Source organism: Vitis riparia, chromosome 18 (assembly GCF_004353265.1).
Source record: "Vitis riparia cultivar Riparia Gloire de Montpellier isolate 1030 chromosome 18, EGFV_Vit.rip_1.0, whole genome shotgun sequence".
NCBI lineage: Eukaryota > Viridiplantae > Streptophyta > Magnoliopsida > Vitales > Vitaceae > Vitis > Vitis riparia.
This window is the reverse complement of record NC_048448.1, coordinates 2772924-2788024: the sequence shown is the minus strand read 5'-3', so window position 1 is coordinate 2788024 and position 15101 is coordinate 2772924. Positions and strand designations below refer to the sequence as shown.

General features: G+C 43.8%; 1 pseudogene; it reads left to right on the top strand.

Annotated features, from left to right (window-relative positions):
• The first annotated feature begins 5313 nt into the window (after positions 1 to 5313).
• On the top strand, positions 5314 to 14947 carry LOC117907091 (annotated as a pseudogene).
• Positions 14948 to 15101: the final 154 nt, after the last annotated feature.

Here is a 15101-nt window from a genome sequence, read left to right as displayed (position 1 = left end):
CCACAAAATGGCGACTCCACTGGGGATCATTAGAGGGTCAAGCTTGAACTTAAAATGAAGCAAATGTGGCTTTTGATGAGTCGATTAGTGGGTACTCATCTCTTGATTGCACATTGAGAGTTCCCGAGTTTTCATTTGGGACATTGGCATGTTGATCGTGTTTGTTGATATCTTGATTGAGGATCTTGATATAGCGATGCTTTTCGTGCTTCATTGATATATTTGTTTGATTTGACATGGTGATTGTGATGATAGATTTATTTTGGTTGAGGATTTCGAGGTATCTATTTCTCTGTGCTTCATTGCCATGTTCGTTTGAGATATTGACATGTTCATTGTATTGATCGCCTATCTTATTTCGCTTAGCATAGTGATTATGATATTTGCCATGATTGTTTTGATTGTCTTGCACGTATGGATTCATTGTTATACATCGTTTGACTTGACATGTCGATTCTTTGGATTATATATTCTATCATCTTTGAGCATGGTGTTCTTATCACTATTCATCCTGATTGTCACGGCTTGTATGTATACATGAGTGATATATCCTGTACTTTGCCTGACTGCATGTCGCATGACTGCCCTTTTTCTGCTTGATTGCATGTCGCTTGTTCATGTGGGGCGCACATCTATCCCCTTACCTCCAAATCTCTTGGTCTCGGTCATTTCCTTCATTTCGGTTCTCACTTTTGCAAGCGTGAGGCCTTCTGTGTGCTTGTTCTCTGACCGAGCCAGAGATTAGGAGTAGGGTCTAGCGACGGGCTATATCGATGCACGGGAGTGTTCTGGAGGAGATCGACATATCGATGCTGATTGGAGTCCGATCATTGAAGACCTGTATAGCCCCGAGCTAGGTTTCATGGATAGTTATGCGACCAGTGTGTTTCCTCTTCTGCTCTAGATTCATAGGGTTTTCGGATGCACCCACACCATCACTGTGCACTCTAGTTGACTATTGAGCGTTGAGAGTTTGAAAGGTTTCACCATAGGAAACCCCCTGGGATGTCGAGGTAGTGCATGTGTGGAGGTGATGACCACCTTGCATGGAAACGCCCCGTCTCTTTGGAGGCGTGCAGAGGGTTGCATACCGCTGGAGGGTATGATCGCTTTTGCTAGGGATCTTAAAGTCCACCCATATCCATTTAGAGCCACCTTCACCTCGTAGGTTGAGCCATAGATCCTCCGATTAGGACTCCCTCCCTACACGTGGGTGCATCTGAGGGCTTTCAGAGCCTCTGTGGTTACAGTTCGGATCCAGTATTCCCTTTTTTTTTTTGTCTCCAGTTGAGAGTGCTCGGAGATCGGTATGAGTTTGAGTATCGGTTGGATCACCTTTCGTCTTGTCACCTTAGTTCGAGTTTTTCACCCGATGAGTTTAGCATGTTTTCTCCCTAGGGCTTTCGTTCTCATTTCTTGGCTCGACACACCTCTTCACTTTGTTGTCACTCACTCGATACTTTGGGATATGTTCATGATCATCTGTTTACACTGTACACCTATCACGGGCTTAGTGCTTCATTCTTTGTTTGATCCTTGGTTCGATTTTCGACTCGATGCTCATATTTTCATTACCAGAAAGGTGAAAGGCATATTTTCATATTCACACATTTTTCGAGGGATTCGCCTTGATCACCTTATCGTTTTTTTTCTTTATGGAGCTCGAGTTGAAGATTGAATCAAAGGATATTTTGGTCTATATTGAGTATCGATCTCGTGATAGTGTTGTTCTTCACACCCCATTCACTTTCTTCACACCTCGATCATTTTCTGGATCATCAATAGAAATTCTTTAGTCATATTTGTAGTCGTCTCATGTTGGACACTCCTATGACTTTAGAGTTTCTATCATACATCCAAATTTTGATTGTCACCATATGTTTGTGTATCACACCTTGTCATGTATTGGGTTGTATTGTATCATGCATTGGTCATTGTTCGTTGCATCCCGTGTCGTTGCATGAGTCGTGTTTGAGTCGTTTTGTTTGGGTTTTTTGTAGGGGTCTATTTGTAGTCCCAGTCTTAGTTCAGTGCCCTGGGTTGAGTGGGAGAGAGGTTGATTCATATCACTGAGCTGCTATAGACGGATTCACAGTCAGTTTCGATTGATTAGTTTATTGCTTCTGTGGTTCCGATTCAGGAGGCATTGACCAGTTTGAGTTAGAGGATGGATACTCAGCAGAGTAGACATGTAGTGCTCGAGGACACGCCATTTGATTTAGTGACACCACCTATTCTACCTGTTCAGATGCCAGCTACACCGACTTTGCATACTACTTCATATGATCAGGCTGTTATCGTTCCACCCATTGTCACACTTGTTACCATTATTGAGGATCCTCGTTCTCGTATGGACAGACTCGAGCGGAGGATTGGACAGATGAGAGATCTTGATGAGGTGATTTCGTGGGATGACACTGACGATGTGCCAGTGGCCACTTTGCCAGTCGGTTTCAGGATGCCTGATATAGAGAGATATGCGGGAGTTGGATGTCCTCGTATTCATCTCAGACTTTATAGCACAGTTATGAGGGCACTTGGTTTAGATGAGGCACAGTTGCTCACTTTGTTCCCATTGTCATTGAGCGGCATGACACAGAGATGGTACGCTTCATTAGAGTCATATCGTCGGAGGACTTGGGAGGACTTAGCACGGGAGTTTCTAAGACAGTATTCATTCAGTGGTGATACGAGCGTTACACGTAGAGAGCTTGAGTTCCTTAGACAGGGATCGGATGAGTCTGTTTCTTCTTTTATCTCCCGCTGGAGGGAGAAGGCCGTGGGGATGATTGAGCGACCTACCGAGAGAGATCAGATGAGCATGTTTTTGAGGAGTTTACATCCTAGGTTTGCTCGGCATCTGACAGGAGTCCCATTCCAGGATTTCAGATCATTGGTTCAGGCTTTGTTCGATGTAGAGGATGGCATATCTAGAGGATTATGGTCAGATATTATTCCTTCCCCAGATACTGAGGGGAAGGGAGTTGTTGGATCATCTGAGAGCTATGGAGGCGTATGTTCTGCAGACTTTCAGCATCGTCAACCTGGTTATCATCCCTATACGAGATCACTGCAGATACCTAGGAGTGATTTCACACCTTTACAGCATCATCATCCTCATTCAGTTCAGCAGTACCCTTTTATGCATCCTCATACTGTCACAGTGCGACCTCCATTTCAGTTTCAGCATCCACAGACTAGTATCCCACGACATGAGCAGTCTCGTCCCCATCGGCGACGTCAGAGGACTTATTCTGATTTAGGGATGCCTTTGGATAGAGCTTTTGAGCAACTCAGAGCTACTGGTTTTTTAGCACCATTGGCCCCTAGGCCACTCCCGAGTACCTTGCCTCCACGTTTTCGTGCTCATGAGTTCTGTGCATTTCACCAGATGGCAGGCCACCGTACTGATTACTGTGCTTCTCTACGTCATACCATACAGGATCTTATTGACAGTGGTGCGGTTAGCTTTCCCATATCGACTACGGATACTGATCTTGGTCCAAATATGATTGTTGATTTCTCTCTAGCCTAGGCCACACATGCAGTTCCTCCTTCGGGCTTATACCATCATGTTTGAGATACCCAGGGCACTGATATTCACCAGACACTTTGATGTCGCATACCTTGTTGGTGTATTTTGGGACTACATTGTTAGTTGGTCGTTTGAGTTTTTGTTCTCTTTTACTTTGTATTTGAGTTTTGTTTTATAGATAGTGAGTCGAGTTCGTACCCTATGTTTTGAGAGTAGACTTTATTGTCTTATTATTTTGCATGATGTACTCTCATTTCACTTAGTGATATTGTTGCTTTCTTGGGTATGTGTTTCCATTTTCTTTTTATTATTATCATTGTTTCGTATCATGTGTTTTATGTGTTGTTATTTTGAGTAGCATCGTATGTTGCTTTGTTTTGTCTCTTGCATGTGTCTGTTTTAGAGTCTTGGACAGTTTTATTGTCGTGACTGGTCCTCGAGCAGAGATTGATGGCATGATGGTTATGATATTTACAGAGCACATTGAGATTAGACTTCTTCAGTTGAGGTTCACCATGTCGGACGAGATCGCACCCATTACTCTTACTACTCTTTACGGGATGATGGTGGATTTGACACGGAGAGTTGAGAGGATTGAGCTTATTCTGTCAGAGTATCCATCGTCATCGAGAGGAGTTCCAGGAGTAGCGACGCCTTCATTGCCATACTCGACTTCACCGGCACCTGTTGCTTTGGGTGCCTCACATCCACGACCTCGCCCACATTCAGTGCTCCAGCAGCATTCCTCATCCATTTCATTGGCTACGTCGACACGACCTCCATCCCGGGTTCGCGGCCCTCTGGTCGTTACAGTTCCTCAGGGCGACCTCACCCTCATCGACGATGTCGGAGACACTTTTCAGATCTGAGTATACCCCTGAGTAGAGCTTTTGAGACGTTCCAGGCCATGGGATTTTGGCTCCTTTAGCTCCTAGGGCACTTCCGGATCCTGTGCCTTCGCAGTTTCGGCTTGATTTATATTGTATGTACCATCAGTCAGTAGGACATCACACTGATCGTTGCACTGCCCTACGACATGCCATACAGGACATTATTGATTCTGGGACGTTTGGGCATCCTCAGTCTGACATGTTTCCTATTCTTACCTCAGCTCAGGCTATGCATGCAGACACCCCTTCACCAACAGTCCCTGATCTTATTGATTTGGGCGATTGACTCATGATTGGCTTACCTTGGTACAGTGGTGCTCAGATTTTGTTCCTTCTATGGCCAGAGATGTGACGACAGGACCAGTCACTGTTTTTGTTTTTGTTTTCGTTTTTTTTAGTCTTGTTTTGTTTACACTTTTAGAGACTATAACTCGATTCTTGAGTATTGTCTTTATTATCCTTCTTTTGCATGATGTACTCATCGGATTATCCCATTGGATGCATTCTCCTTTATGGACATGTGTTTGTGTTTTGTGATATGTGTTGTACTTTTGACTTGAGACATCTCTTCACTTGCACATTATGGTCTTGAGGCTTGACCTATCATGGAGGATATTGAGCCTATTAGCCTAGGATCAGAGATTTGACCTAGAGAGTTCGAGATTGTGGTCCATCTTCTTATGATCAGAGCAGTACCTTGCTCACTTCCCACACCTTGACTTTGCTTTGACCTACATCCATCCATTGTGAGCTTTGCACAACATCACCCTTGATACCATTATATGACCTTTCCATCCTCAGCTTTTCTAGCTTTGCACATCCCTTCTATGATCCGACCAGGTAGAGTGCGAGGAGTTTGAGCCTAGGGTTGATCTCGAGTGACGATGGATGGCTTATGATCTTTCGGTGGCTTACGATGTGAGGATTGGTCGATTGCTTGATGAGACTGTCACTTATTTTGCTGTGAGTATAGAGATTGATCTTGTATGATGAGAGTTGGCTTGTGATGGGCGGTTGTGCCTGATGAGATCGTCGTTTACTTTGCTTTGAGAGGATTGTCTTTGAGATTATTATGGAGCATTTGGAGTACGATTGGTGCATGATTCTAGAGGGTTGACGTGGTTATATCAGATGGACATCGATCTCTAGTATTAATCATTTGAGGGCTTGAGAGCACGATGTTTGAGACCGTGGTCGCAGGATGGGTGGCTTTCATTTCGGTTAGCTCACACCCTATTACCTTCATTGACATCTAGACCATTGCTAGCCCTTTGAGCCTCGCATGAGCATCATATCCTTTTATTTCTTATAGCCTTGCTCACCTTCTACACCGGGATAGGGGCCCTTCAGTGTACACATGCATTGTTTAGGGGTTTCATGAGCCTTGGACCTAGGGGCGCATTCTTCTCATTATCTGTTCTCATCACTGCATCATTGGATTTCATCTCATCTTACTGTTCGTGTTATTCATTTCATCCTCCTCATTCTATCCACTATTCATTTCACATCATCTTCTTTCATCCCGAGGGGTGATCATCTTCAGTTCATTACATGAGGGGTAGTCATGTCATTTCCACTATTTATCCCACGGACACTGATCCAGGGATCCTTAGCTTGAGAGGGTCACCTCATCAGAGAGAGTTTATGGTACATTGACATTTGAGAGTATGTTTATTCGTTTTGATCCCATATTTGGGTCTTCTTTGTATGCGTTCAGAGCATGTACAGTTTATATATATGTAAAAAAAAAAAAAAAGCAAGCCAGGTGTGTATTGTTATCCATCACTGAGTGTATGTATTGATATTCGAGGGTCACTTGATCGAGTATGTTTGTTGACGGGAGTTCGTATGTGAGCTTCCCGGGATCCCTCTGGCTTTGTATTCATTTTGTCGTATATCTTGTGAGCGAGATGAGTGACTTTCTCTTAGGAGCTCTGGGTCATTGTCCATTCCATCATCATGTTCGTAGTTGATGTGACTTCACTCCATGTCTGATCTGAGTCGATCATTACTCCTTTTGGTATTATTTGCTTCATTATTATCATCCTCATTTTCACTTCTGATTCATCATTTTTATCTCACCTCTTATTTCGTTCTTTCAGTGACCTCATTTTCAGGTTTGATACCCTTTTCGCACCATCATTATACATCTTGTCATCAGTTCGGTTTTTCTTCATTGCATCATCATTGTTACCATGTTCACATAGGCATCTTCAGGTCCATGGCTCACGATATTTTCTATACATGTTGCATTTTATACATGAGGGCATGGGTTTTGATCATTGGGTATTTGGGCCTAGTTTCCCTTCATTTCTATCACCCTATCACCCTAGCCTTCGTTACGTCCTGCGTCTTAAGACCACCCTGAGGCCATGACATCACACATTGTGTTTGATAGCTCTTATGTGAGCGATACTTGGGATTGATTCGAGAGCATTCTGATTGTGATGGATCGGGAGTTATGGTATGACCCTACACTGGGGCATAGCCATCTCAGAGAGTTTTATTATCGGATGACCATTATGTCGAGGCATACTCTTCTCAGTCGATGACAGATTTTTGAGCCATGTTCATTCCTCGGAGGATATCAGATGTCCTTTTTCACATTGGAGCATGAGACAGGATTGACGCATTTCATCTGGTGTACTCTACACAGGGGCATACCCCTTTTCGGTCCATGATGGTTTTTAGGCATAGTTGTTCCTTGGAGGCGATTAGATTCATTTCACATTGGAGTACGAGATATGATTGGATGATTTCTTTGATGTGATCACGAGAGCATAACCTTCTCATCATTGTTGGCAGATTTCTCAGATGATTGGATCAGGACACAGACACTTATGAGAGCATGCAGCGGAGTTTAGTCATTTCAGGGTTTGCCCTATACTGGGGCATAACCCTTTCATTGGAGGTTGATCTTAGAGACACCAGTTCACATTGGGACATGCTCTTTCTTTAGAGGAGGTCAGATACGCTCTTCACATGACCATGATGACTTTGAGGAGCAGAGGTTCATTTTGATCAGATGATGTATGATTGGTTGCACTCCTCTCATCGACATTTGATTTGGAGATGTTTGCACTGGGGCATAGTCCACTCATCGATGATGATTTTGTGAGATGACAGTTTATGCCAGATGCATACTTCCCAGAGTTTATCTTGCACTGAGGGCTTACCCATTTTGAGATGATGCATTCATACTGGGGCATACCCACCTTGCTGATTTTGACTTTGAGATTCCAACTCCTGTTTACGATTGCTGCTTTTCGATGGATCATAGGGTCATTGACACCCTGGGCTCAGTCTTCTCAGCATACCTAGTTTGATTTGGATATTCACTTATCTTTGTTACACACCCATACATCCTACATTGGACCCTGTTATACCTGCACCCATCTTATCAGAGTCTTACATCTTTTGAGCCCATATATTTCATCGTCTGGCATGACCTTATCCCTTTCTCTTGTGATCAGAGGAGGATGCAGACCAGTCTCGGGTTTTCTGGTCGAGTTTTCACATGTTTTGGGCATCAGGTTTGACATTTTCCATGATGGTAGGGCTTGTTAGATTGTTGATGCATTTGGGATGATGTACTCATTATTGATAGTTGACATGCCGTGACTTGTTTTGCTTACATTTCAGACCTAGAGTTTTGGTCAACATTTGTTTGATCCATTATTTTAGCTTTGCTTTGTCAGCATAGTTTCGATGATGTTGGGACTTGTTTTAGCATTTGTTCATTGAGGCTCTGTATATGTTTTTTCATTGCATCATCATCGAGCATATCCCGGAGTGTCTTGTATGGTGAGATTCCGTGTCTTATGCTGAGTTACTATCTTACACTGGGGCATACCCCCATCTTTGAGTTCATCGGATGTTTTGCAGATTTTTTCTCACTACTTGATCTATTTCTTGATCTTTATGGGTCGTCACACTGGGGCATCCCCCCATCCTTGAGTTTATCAGATCTTTTGTGTGCTTTCTCACTACTAGATCTATTTCTTGATCTTTGCGAGTCGTCACACTGGGGCATACCCCCTTTAGCGCTTTTCTACTAGGGCATACCCCCATCTTTGAGTTCATCGGATGTTTTGCAGATTTTTTCTCACTACTTGATCTATTTCTTGATCTTTATGGGTCGTCACACTGGGGCATCTCCCCATCCTTGAGTTTATCAGATCTTTTGTGTGCTTTCTCACTACTAGATCTATTTCTTGATCTTTGCGAGTCGTCACACTGGGGCATACCCCCTTTAGCGCCTTTCTACTGGGGCATACCCCCTCTCTTTGGGTTTGCCATGTCTCGTGTTGATTTCATGATTGTCAGACCCATTTGCCGATCTTTGTGAGTTATCACCTAGGGCATCCCCCTACCATCAGCTTGTTTAGGGCATCCCCCTACCGTCAGTTTATTTAGGGCATCCCCTCTGTTTCAGATTCACCATCATAGATTTTCATCTATGAGCATTTGTTTCAGATTCACCACCATGGATTTTCATCCTTGGGCTTTGTTTCATATTTCACCACCATAGATCGGACATCTATGGGCTTTGATAAGTTTTTCACCATCATAGATTTTCATCTATGAGCATTTGCTTCAGATTCACCACCATAGATCGGACATCTATGGGCTTTGATCAGTTTTTCACCATCATAGATTTTCATCTATGAGCATTTGTTTCAGTTTTCACCACCATAGATCGGACATCTATGGGCATTTCAGATTCACCACCATGGATTTTCATCCTTGGGTTTTCGAGATTATCACCACCATGGATTTTCGTCCTTGGGCTTTCGAGATTATCACCACCATGGATTTTCATCCTTGGGCTTTTGAGATTATCACCACCATAGATCGGGCATCTATGGGCATTTCAGTTTTATCACCACCAGGGATTTTCATCCTTGGGCTTTCGAGATTATCACCACCATAGATCGGGCATCTATGGGCATTTCAGTTATTTCACCACCATGGATTTTCATCCTTGGGCTTTCGAGATTATCACCACCATAGATTTTTATCTGTGGGCATTTGAGAGTTTCACCACCATAGATCAGGCATCTATGGGCATTTTTATTGTATCACCACCGTAGGTCTTCACCTATGGGCCTTCTCAGTTTAGTGTTTAGGTTTAGTTTTTTTGGTTTGGCTTCCAGAGCCATTATTTTTCTTAGTTTAGCGTTTAGAGTCCGTCTTGTCATTCAGAGTCACAGCTCCTGACGTTCATATTCACTGGGATTGCACATCTCACCTTCACGGTTTTGCATTCGTCCTCAGTTTTCTTCACTTCGTTACCCTGTGCTTATCGCATATTCATCTCGTAGTCCACATAGGACAATCTCCTTTAGACGCGTTCTTGTCCGTACTCCAGGGTGGTTCGACCGTTACTCATCTTTGACATCGATTTTCGAGTCACTTTTTGGAGACATCTTAGAGGGAGCTTGGATCCTTAGTGTGACTTCAGAGACATTTTGTGACATCCTTCTCTTTTAGGATTAGAGCCTTTGTCTTCGTCTGCTAGCCTGAGCGAGTTCGTGTTTTGCTAGTGTCCCTATGGGGGTCTCTTTGGTTCTTCGGTAGAGTTCACTTCGTTCCACTCACTATTCACACTTGTTTTTCACTCCAGTGTTCATATTCCTTACACTCATGAACTCTACCAAAGAGGGGCATATTTGTAGACCCCCATGAGGGGCACGGTTTTTTTCTCTCATTTTGTGCAGCTCACTTGCCAGCTGGAGGGCTCCTTGAAAGCCAAGTGCTGCCTCCTGGTTGGTGGCTATGGAATCAGCTTAGTGGAATTGATGGACCAATCAGAGATTGACACCTGGAGGGGAGCTGCAGAAGAGGTACGTTTCTGTTATGAGGAGCGTATGAGAGAGAGAGAGGTAGCTGGCAGCTGCAGGATCCGTGGTTGCTTTTGGAGGTGCTTTTGGAGGCTGCCGTGGGAGATTTTTAGGGAGGATGAGAGAGCTGCAAGAGGAGGTTCCAGAGGAGCCTTGTGGGGGGTGGACTTTGGAGAGAGATATTTTGAGAGAGGGAGAGAGTGAGGGGAGGCGAGGGGTAATGTGTTTTTCTGGTTGCTGAGAGGAGCTTTTTGGGAATACCTTGAGAAGCAAGACAGAGAGCAAGGGCTTAAAAAAAAGAGATAACAGAGGAAGAGAGGAGCTGCAGAGTAAGTTTTCCATTATGTTTTTTTTGCTTCTTTCTTTTTCTCTTCATATATTATTATCGAGATGCATTGATGTTGATTTTTGGACCATTTATGCTCTGTTCTTCATGGTTGACTGCTCCTCTTTTGCTCCTGTTTATGACTGAAAATTGATTTAACTTTGTTTTACCTCCTCTGTGACATTTTAAAGAAAAAAAAGACCTTTTAATTCACTCATTTGCAAGCCCACTAACTAAGAGGTGAAGCATTGTTCTTAATGATTCATTTCATTCTTCCCCTCCATTGCTCTGTTTTTGCTACTTTTTGTCTTTGCTCTGCGTGTTTGGACTTTCTTGAATATGAAGCCGTAATGGGGAGTGGGCTATGGGATGACGAGACTGTGAGGGATTGGGACTCCTTGAATCTGCTTATCCTGAAGAGGTTACTAAGATCTTGGTAGATCAGTGTTTGAGCATATGAACAGAGAGCGGTCCGCACTGTGGATACCATTGTTGTCAGCGATCTGTATGGCAGAGGTGACTATTCTACCAATACTCCTATGGTTTTATGGGGATGTATTAGGCTTGCAGAATTGGTTCTTTGAAGGCTGGTGGTTTGCCTAGTATGCGGGAGAGTTTAAAGCTATAGAATACGCAATTGCCTCGGATACATGGTCGGCAGGCTGCCTTGTGGTTGGATAGCTACTGTTTCTGGTGAAAAATGGTGTTGATCAGTTGGTGGAAATCATTAATTTCTGGGTACACCCACCATGGAAGAAACTAAGTGCATGAATCCAGATGCGTTGCACTATCGCTTCAGGATACAAATGGGTATGAAGGTGGAGCCCTTTAAGCAAAGTTTCTGCATGCAAGAAGTCAGGGACGAGAGTGAGAAGGATGCTAAATAGTTGATCCGCAAGCCCATGATTACAACACTGACGTTAAGGAATCAGCATTTGGATCAAGAACCAATGTGTCTGACTCTGTAGATTCTGTTGTTGAAGTTGAGAAATTGAAGTTGGAGATGAAGATGCTGGAAACTGCACTCCAGGGGGCTGCAAGGCAAGCTCAGGCAATAGTAAATGAAGGAATGAGCCAAAGAGCAGTCCACCAGGCTATGTTCGAATCTGTAGCATTAATGGGAGCTAATCTCCTCCAAATCTCCTCCACACGCACCAGAAAATTTATCACCTCCAGTGGGTAGTGTCTCATCTGGGAGAGTTTGACAAGGCCTAAACTGTTAGAAACAATGACTTGGGTCTGTTTTGGTGAATTTGTTGAAATTCAATTTGGCAGAGAAGGGCAGAGTGTGTGTGACAAGTGCAGGTGGGTATATTGCTTCATGGGTCGTTGAGTTTTCTTCTATCCAAGGGCTACATTGTCCGTGGAATTGTTAGAGATCCCAGTGATGGAAATGATGCTCATTTGAAGAAACTTGAGAAAGCATCTGAGAACCTGAAACTCTTTTAAGGCAGACTTGCTGTAGAACAGAACTCTTTATCCTGCCTTTGAAGGATCTGATGGAGTGTTCCATACTGCCAGTCCCGTCCCTCCTACAACTGTAGCGAACCCAAGGTGGAATTAACGAAGCCTCTTGCAGCAATCCTGATGTGATACATCTGGTGGTGTTCTGGAAGCTTATAATGAGCAAATATGAGATTTGCTAGTTACATGAATTTAACTTGGGGTTATCAGAAGTGAACTTGAAATAAGGCAAGTGGGTGAAGAGACACGTCATGAGCTTGGTCAGGTTGAGGCATATGTGAACCATATGAGTGGGGTCAGAGAGGTTTTACAATCTGGCAGTAATGTAAGGGTTGTCATCTCACCGGATGTTAGTGGGCATGGCATCACATACCCAAATACACCTACCCGCATGCATGGATACCACGTATACAAGGTCCTTCTCCATATCTCTATGCAGTCACTCTTCTCTAATACCTGATTCACCCATTTTTCTTGCTACCCACGACTCCATTCATCACCTTTCGTCACCCAATCTGTCACCTCAACCTTTACACGCATCAAACTCATCCCCATGCTCTTCATTTTCATCCCATATACACCACCTCACCCGACATCATCATTATCTTCAAGTGTTGGACGAAGAATCTTGAGTTTGTTTCAATGGAACATCATTTTCGGGTTTGGCCATGGGAGGAGTACAAGAATAAACCTTAGCTTTTGGAGGATGAAACAGGTCAATATCAGTATCATGGTCAGCTTAAGGGTTTACAATCAGCAACTTACTACCTACTAATGATGCAAGGAAAGGAATTTGTTGCAATTCCAGCTGGATCTTGGTACGACTTTGACAAAGTTGCTCAATATAAATAAAAACCTCACCTTGGAGGAAGCAGAAAAGAAGGTGAAGAATAGGAGAAGGATTGCAGATAAATACCAAGGACGAGATGATGAAATTCGGCGTTGCATCCAGATATTATCTAGGAGAACAAAGAACAACCATGTCATTATTGGTGAGCCTGGTGTGGGAAAGACTGCAGTTGCTGAAGGCTTAGCTCAAAGGATTGTGCGCGGGGGGCGTTCCTGAACCTTTGATGAACAGAAAGTGGGTGCAGGGGCTGTGAGTGGGGCAATGGAGTGCTGGGGCATTGACAACAACAAAGAACTGCTACGGTGAGACTGCACCAATGCGTGGAATGACTTATTCAGGAGCAATCATAATTTAACAAGAAGCAGTGTGTCACTTACATGAACACATGCCTCAAATTGTTGACATTTGAGCTCAGTGGAGAGGTTGGGGTCGACTAGCTGGCTGCAATCAACAAGGTTTTGGGCATTTCAACAAGAGAGGAGATGAAATGCATGGAACCCATCTATACAGGATTGTTCGGGTTTTCTGAAAGTGGCAGTGATGAACATGGAAGACCCGCATGAATGATTCCTGAATTCTTAGAAAGTGTGAACAGGCTTGGGTTATTCACATCGGACGATCTCCAGCGAGTATTTGGATGTATGAGGATGCAGATATGTCGCCATTCCCAGTTTGGTCAGTATGTTATGAGAAGGAAAGATCCATTACTGCCGTTACTTCAATTAATATCCAAGCGCCAAAAGCTGTGGCCTATGATGCTGCTATACAGGCCGCGATCTTGAGCGGTGGGGGCGATAATGCCTTCAACACCTTTTTCAGCGAAACTGGTGCTGGAAAGCATATCCTTCGTGCTGTGTTTGTTGACCTTGAGCCCATTGTCCCAGCTTTTCCATCCAGAAGCACTTGAAGCGGTTGAATGAGCCTGCTGTCAAAACCATTAAGAGCTCAGATGGGGATTTAATAGACTGTGTTCACATTTCTCATCAACCAGCCTTTGATCATCCATTCCTGAAAAATCACACAATTCAGATGAAGCCCAATTACCACCTGGAAGGGCTTTATAATGAAAGCAAAGTGTCTACAAAGCCTAAACAGAGGACAAATCCAATCACTTAGCTGTGGCATGTGAATGGTAAATGCCCTGAAGGCACCATACCCATCAGAAGAACAAAACAGGATGATATTCTTAGAGCAAGTTCAATGAAAAGATATGGAAGAAAGAAGCACAGAACCATTCCTCTGCCAAGGTCTGCAGATCCTGATCTCATCAATGAGAGCGGCCATCAGCATGCAATTGCTTATGTTGAAGGAGATATATACTATGGAGTTAAAGCCACCATTAATGTCTGGGAACCCAGAACACAGCAGCCAAACGAGTTCAGTTTGTCTCAGCTTTGGATATTGGGAGGTTCCTTTGGTGAAGACCTTAACAGCGTTGAAGCTGGTTGGCAGGTCAGTCCAGATCTATATGGTGACAACAACACAAGACTGTTCATTTACTAGACTAGTGATGCATATCAGGCCACAGGATGCTACAATCTTCTCTGTTCAGGCTTTATCCAAATCAACAGTGAAATAGCAATGGGTGCAAGCATCTCTCCTGTTTCTGCATTTAGAAATTCACCATATGATATTAGTGTACTTGTCTGGAAGGATCCAAAGGAGGGAAACTGGTGGATGCAATTTGGAAATGACTATGTATTGGGTTATTGGCCAGCTTTCCTATTCTCATACTTGGGTGACAGTGCCTCTATGATTGAGTGGGGAGGTGAGGTGGTGAATTCAGAACCAGATGGTCAGCACACCTCAACTCAAATGGGCAGTGGGCGTTTCCCCGAAGAAGGGTTTAGCAAGTCAAGCTACTTCAGGAATATTCAGATAGTTGATTCCTTCAATAACCTCAAGGCCCCTAAGGGCATTGGCACCTTCACTGAGCAGTCAAATTGCTATGATGTTCAGACAGGCAGTAATGGGGACTGGGGCCATTACTTTTACTATGGAGGCCCTGGTGGAAATGCCGATTGCCCATGAAGATAAAAACCACCTTTTCTCTCCCCATATCACCAGTCCGTGCCATATGCATCCATGGCTGCCACCCCATTAAAATCTGCTAGTGTTAGATCAGATGCATAGGCGTGAAACTGGGATTCACCAAAGGCTGCACCTGAGCCATCCTTTGAGAGAGAGGAAATCG